The sequence below is a fragment of the Loxodonta africana genome, unplaced genomic scaffold, assembly GCF_030014295.1.
Source record: "Loxodonta africana isolate mLoxAfr1 unplaced genomic scaffold, mLoxAfr1.hap2 scaffold_41, whole genome shotgun sequence".
NCBI lineage: Eukaryota > Metazoa > Chordata > Mammalia > Proboscidea > Elephantidae > Loxodonta > Loxodonta africana.
Genome location: NW_026975124.1, coordinates 1,822,982 through 1,830,219, shown reverse-complemented (window position 1 = coordinate 1,830,219; position 7,238 = coordinate 1,822,982). Strand labels below are relative to the sequence as shown.

The window sequence follows — 7,238 nt, the reverse complement described above, 5'->3', positions numbered from 1 at the left end:
AGAATGTCTGTCCACAACCTTTAAGCTGGACATTGAGGCTGACCTGGGTAAAGAAGCCAAATCCCAGCTCTACCACTTCCCAGCATGTGGTCTTAGCTGTTACACTCTGCTGTAAGCTGCAGGTTGTTCATCTATAAATCTGGTTTAGTAAACCCTAACTCTAAAGGCTGGAGTAATAATTAAGTGAGATAATACATAAAAACAGTCAGCCCATCACCCACCTCCATGTAAGCATACTGCAATTGGTGCCTTCCCAGGTTGTACCTATGGTTGCAGTTGATGTTTTAATTACTGTCTTAGGCTGGGTTTTCTAGAGAATCAAAACCAGTAAAGCTTACAAATATATATAGAGAGGAAAATTTACATCAAGGAAATGGCTCACATGTTTATAGAAGCTGGAACATTCCAAGTTCATGGGTCAGGATAGAGGCTTGGTTCTCCTGATTCAGGGAGCTACAGGGGCTGGAGAACCCAAGTTTGGCAGGACAGAGAGCAGAGCTCTTGTTCACAGGCTGTACAGATTGATGGACTCCAAGATCAGCAGGGAGGACCAAAGGTAAGCTGCTAGCTTGAGCACGAAGAACTGGAAGTCAGACGAACAGGAGCCAGCTGCAGGATATAAAGCCAGCAGAAGACCAGGAATCTTGCCAGAATGTCCAGTTCTATTCAATGCAGTCCACCTGACCAACCTTTTACTCACAGCAGATCCTATTATGGAGGTGTTCACATTATGTCAGATCTCATTGTGGAAGTGATCACATCATAATACGACTGCCAAACTACATCACAACTGCCAAACCACTGAGAATCATGGCCCAGCCAAGTTGATACACAACCTTGACCATCATAGTTACTGCAGTTAGCAGGGAAGGTATCTGTCAGGGACAACTCATCCGCCAGACTCTGAATCCTATTATTTATAATCCATGACATGTTCAATGCCCAAGACAACCAAGCAAACAGTCAAGAGAAGAACAGCAGCTCCTACACGCTCTTTGGTCCCCAAAGAATAATTCATCCTACTAGAACTAGAGTCAATATTTATTCAACTGTAGGTGACACATTTTGTAAACCTCAGTATGAATTACATAATAAAAGTTTTCCAAGGAAATCTACCTATAATTGTTCTATTTTCTTTATATTTATTCTTTTCCTTTCTGAATTAATTTACTTTTGAATACAAACTCTGGAAAGTATACTTATGATTGAAAGGGTCTAGTTTAATGGAATTAATGTAAAAGAATTAAAATTAAGAAGTTTAAATATGCATAATCTATTTTAATAATATAGCAATAGTAAAGCATTAAAACACATTCTTTACAACTTCTGAGATCTTTACACTAAGCAAAAAAAATCATGACATGGTATTGTTTGTTGCCATTGAGTTGATTCTGACTCATGTCTACCTCCTGTGTGCAGAGCAGAGGTTTTCAAGGCTGTGGTCTTTTCAAAACAGATTTCCAGGCCAAAGCTTTCTGAATACGTTCAAACCCCTAATCTTTCGGGTAGTAGTCTAGCACTCAACCTTTTGCACTACCCAGAGACCTGTTCCTGACATATAGTTTTATATACGTTCAGATGATTGACTACATTACTCATACTCATTGCTGTTGAGTAAATTGCGACTCATAGCTACCCTATAGGACAGAGTAGAACTGCCCCATAGGGTTTCCAAGGCTGCAAATATTTACAGAAGCAGACTGCCACATCTTTCTCTTGTGGAGAGGCTGGTGGGTTCGCCTGGTGAGTTCCAACTGCTGACCCTTTGGTTACCAACCAAGCGCTTTAACCACTGTACCACAAGCGCTCCATATATATATATGAGGTTTTATATATATATATATATACACACACACTTATTTTTTCATTAAAAAAAGAACTTCAGTGTAAGGCACTGTTGTCCAAGAGTTAAATGAAGAGTAAAAGTCCACACGATACCACCTCACTATAATGTTTCTCAAACACATCATTTACCCTTCCACAGACATGAGGGTAATAATAGCACCCACTCAGGAAGCTATTTGAAATGGTATTCCTCTCAAAGCACTAACTGGTGTTTTTCCTTAAAAAAAAACAAATAAAAAATAAAACTTAAAAAAAGATTATGTTATACTAACAATAATTACAGAAGAACTAGTCTTGAGAGAGGGGGAGAAAAAACAAACAGAAAACTGTACCAGCTATTCCAGCCTAGAAAAAGCTTTCTAGTAGTTCCCAAGTTTTTGTAAGAGTCCCAAGGAATACATTTCCTCTGTTGTCTAGTAATCCCCACGATAAGAAGGGATAAATTTAGAAGTGTGCCCTTGGTTCAGATGGTGTTTAATGAGAAGTTAAGAGCTACCTGTGCAACTGGGCTCAAGAACCAGATTTCTCTTGGTCCTCTGAGGATTCAAAATACTCACCTAACGTCACATCAAGGACAGGATCACAAATTTTTAAGACTATCTTAATTTACTATCATGAAATACATTAGCACTGAAACCTCAGGAAAACTGGATTCATGAATTATCAGAAGTCTGCAACGTGGCTTTTAAACAAAAACAGGCACTTTGCTCTTTAGTGCTTATCTGCTCTTTTGCAATAATAGTTTTCTGGGATAACCGATCCTCCCATGGATAGCAAGACACCTAAAAGACACATTTTTTTCAATTTCTTACCAAAAGTTCATCTAAAGGTAAAAAGTCATCCAGGAAAGTAAAACTTTAAGTAGATAAAGTATTGTTTATATGCACTACACCACGCAATCCACTCAGGGTTTTAACAGTTTTAAAAATTAAACCACGGTACGGGTGAACAATGACTGGTGTAGTTTCGATGAGGTATTACTTTGACATTTTAGTCTCAGAAGGGGTTTCCCCAGTATCCAACGTCTTCAACAACCAGAAAAGATCAGCAGCTTCTCATATCCTAAGGAGTTCAATACAGAATGCCTGAACTTCTATAAACAAGTCCTGCACATTAATAATTTCGTTACAGATCAAGGATTGGAGGAAGACACAGACAAGGTGCACCAAATGACCCTTAAATTGTTCACAAGTAGAGATGCAATTGGATATATAAAGGTGGATAAATTCAAGAGGTAGATCAACAGCTGTAGTTAACTGATTTACAACTTCCATTGAATGTAAGGACATGTCGATATTGACCAGCACTTAAAAATACTCGGTTATCTGGTTCAACTGCATTAATTTCAGCAACATTTCTATAGCAGCTAGAGACTTGTTTTCCACGAGATCAGGAGGATTGGCTGGAGTCAGGCCAATATGATAAACAAGTTTTGCATTTTTTTTCAACTCACCAAGGAATGTGTTTGTTGAGGAGAAGATAAGGGGTATTTGAAGGCTTTGGCCATTATCTGCTTCATCTCTATACCAGTGCTATTCTTAACAGACATTGACTTATCCCACTGAATTGCATGGTCGGTCTCCGTTGGATTTAGCCATGCCAACTCATCCTCACAAACATGGAGTGGAGGTGTTAGAAAAACGCTAGCCGAAAATGGCTTTCAATAGGTGGTTTTGGTCCACTGACTAAAGCTTCTGTGTTTTGAGAGGCAACCAAACTGTCAAATCCAAAAATGGAAGAATTGAGGTCTGGGTCACTGAGAATGCTAGGGAAGCTAGCTTTACTCTGCGTTGGCAATTCTGACTGGCACTCAGCTAAGGCTACTTGAAGCCCACTTATGTCCACACACTGACCCCTGTTTCCAACACCCATGAAAGCAATCTGGCGAGGTGCTTTTAGAAGAGTTCCCTTGATGGTTCCAGCATTAGCCGGGAAAGAAAAAACTGTTCTGTTGGAGTTATAGGAGGTAAAAATCCTGAGAGTCGTGGTCAGTCTGGCTCCTGGCCACCACGCGCAGGCTTCACAGGGTTGAACAGGTGCCTGAAACTGGTAACAAAGGGGTTGGCTGCAAGCAGATTGAAGTTGTCAAGGATTTCATTTTACTTGGATCCGCAATCAACGGCCATGGAAGCAGCAGTCAGGAAATCAAAAGACACTGGGCAAATCTGCTGCAAAGACCTCTTTAAGTGTCGAAAACAAAGATGTCACTTTGAAGACTAAGGTGCACCTGACGCAAGCCATGGTATTTTCAATCACATCGTATGCACACAAAAGCTGGATGATGAATAAGGAAGGCCGAAGAATTGATGCCTTTGAATTGTGGTGTTGGTGAAGAATATTGAATATACCGTGGACTGCCAAAAGAACAAACAAATCTGTCTTAGAAGAAGTACAACCGGAATGCTCCTTACAAGCAAGGATGGTGAGACTGTGTCTTACGTACTTTGGACATGTTATCAGGAGGGATCAGTCCCTGAAGAAGGACATCATGCTTGGCAAAGCACGGAGTCAGCAGAAAAGAGAAAGACCCTCAATGAGGTACACTGACACAGTGGCTGCAACAATGAGCTCAAGCATAACAACGACTGTTAAGGATGGCTCAGGCCCGGGCAGTGTTTCATTCTGTAGTGCATAGTGTTGCTATGAGTCAGAACTGATTCAATGAGACATTGCTGTTACCCTGTATTGGGCTTTGTTTTTTTTTTTTTTGATCTTGCTTTGTTTTTTTGGATTTCTCTGTCTGGGTTGACTTCTGGTTGATTTGCCCAGTGTTCTAGTCTTGGGTTGATACCTGATATTATTGATTTTCTAACCAAAGAACTCCCTTTAGTATTTCTTGTAGTTTTGGTTTGGTTTTTACGAATTCCCTAAACTTCTGTTTATCTGGAAATGTCTGAATTTCACCTTCATATTTAAGAGACAGTTTTGATGTATATATGATTCTTGGCAGGCAATTTTTTTCCTTCAATTTTTTAAATATGTCATCCCGTTACCTTCTTGCCTGCATGGTTTCTGCTGAGTAGTCCGAGCTTATTCTTATTGGCTCTCCTTTGTAGGTGACTTTTCTTTTATCCCTTGCTGCTCTTATAATTGTTTCTATCTTTGGTTTTGGCAAGCTTGATTATAATATGTCTTGGTGACTTCCTTTTAAGATCTACCTTATGTGGAGTCCGATGAACATCTTGGATAGATATCTTCTCATCTTTCACAATATCAGGGAAGTTTTCTGCCAACAAATCCTCAACAATTTTCTCTGTATTTTCTGTTATCCTCCCTGTTCTGGTACTCCAATCACTCGTAGGTTATTTCTCTTGATAGAGTCCCACATGAGTCTTAAGGTTTCTTCATTTTTTAACATTCTTTTATCTGATTTTCTTCAAATATATTAGTACCAAGTGATTTATCTTTGAGTTCAGAAATTCTAGCTTCTATTTGCTCAATTCTGCTCCTCTGACTTTCTATTGAGTTATCCAATTCTGTAATTTTATTGTTAATCTTCTGAATTTCTGATTGCTGTCTCTCTATGGATTTTTCCACCTTATTAAACTTTTCATTATGTTCATGAATAATCTTTCTAATTTCCTCAATTACTTTATCTGTGTGTTCCTTGGCTTGTTCTGCATATTGCCTCATTTCCTTCCTGTTGTCTTGAAGGGAGGCTGAGAACATTTCCCTTGAGAAAAAGAACAAGACAAGGATGCCCTTTATCACCACTCATATTTAGCTTTTTGCTGGAACTTGTAGCTAGAGCAATAAGGCAAGAAAAAGAAATAAAGGACATCCAAATTGGTAATGAAGAAGTGAAATGCTCCCTCTTTGCAGATGATATAATACTATACATAGAAACCACAAAAGCCTCCATGAGAAAACTACTGGAACTAATACAAAGATACAGTATAGGCACAGGATACAAGATAAACATACAAAAATCAGTTGGATTCCTATACACCAATAAAGAGAATGATGAAAAGGAAATCAGGAAAACAATACCATTTATAATATTCCCTAAAAAAATAAAATACTTAAGAATAAATCTAACCAGGGATATAAAAGACTTATACAAAGAAAACTATAAAGATATTTCATTCTTTCTGAAATTAAGAGGATTTTCTTCATCAAAGGTTTTTAGACAGTTTTGGTCTTTTTGCATCACATGGTGAAATTACGAAGACTTAGATGATATCTGTGTTAAAAGAGCATTAAAAATAATTTTTTTTGTGTATATTCATTTTCCCACTCTTGAAAATACTGAAGTTCAGTTTGTATGTACTGGGGTGGTGGTGGTAATATTTAATAATTGTAACAATAGCTCTCTTTCATAGGGCCCTCCCTCTGTGCCTGTTTCTGTACTTACCACTTCACATTTATTTAATCCTTCCAAAATCTGTATGTGATTGATATTATTATATCCGTTAACTGACCCAGTTTGATGACACAAATTTTCCAAGATACCATAGTTGGTAAGTGACAGAGTCAGGATCTGAGCCCAGACAATCTGTTTTCAAAGATAGATCTTTTATACCATGGCCTCTTTCTGAACTAAAGATTGTGCCCAGTGCCTGAATGAGTGGACAACTCCAAGATGAAGAGTCTCAATGTCTTATCAGCTGAGTCAGTGAACTCTTCCTTATTTATGGCAAATTGTCTATTATGTTGTCTAGTGGCATCCTACAGGATTTACGTGGATCTTTTTCAGTGCAGCCAACCAAAGCTAAGGTATGGATATGGATAAGCTATCGCAGCTGCCTTCCCTGCTCTTGCACCATCACTTTGTGTCCTACCTGTGCCCGGTGGACCATCTGCTTCAGGCACTGCCACTTCCAGCATTGGGTTGAAAGCTGGAAAGGCTATGAAAGAGATGGGGCTGTAGCAAGGAGGTCTAGGGAAGCAGAAAGGGGAAGTCATTGGGAAAGTTTTTATGGAGTCAGAATCAAGGCTCTAAAGCAGGTTTTCCAGTTCTCAGTGCTGCCCAATAATTGCGTCTTTCCATTGATTAGTCTGTTCTTTAGTATTCTATTCAACAAATGTTTATTGAGTGCTGCTATGTACCAGGCACTGTTCTAGGCAGTAGGTATCCAGCAGTGAATGAAAAACGGCAAGACTCTGCCCTCATGGAACATACCTCCTATTGTCAGGAAGACAGATAGTAAATAAACAGACAAATAAGATGGTGAAATGTGCTTTGGAGAAAAACATGAAGCTGCATAAGAGGAAAGGGAATTCTAGGAGAGGGTGAGAAGGTAGATGGGGGAAGGAGGATTGCTTTTAATGTAGGGTGGAAGGGAAGGTGTCTATGATAAGGTGACATATGAGTTGAGCACAGGCCATGGGAATGGCTGAAGGAAGACCATTTCAGGAGAGGGCACAAGTACAAAGGTCCTGAGGCAAGAGCA

The 7,238-nt window shown here is 39.1% G+C and overlaps 1 pseudogene; it reads right to left on the bottom strand.

The window, feature by feature from the left end:
• Window positions 1-1,050: 1,050 nt before the first annotated feature.
• Window positions 1,051-6,471, bottom strand: LOC135227239 (CCR4-NOT transcription complex subunit 11-like; annotated as a pseudogene).
• Window positions 6,472-7,238: the final 767 nt, after the last annotated feature.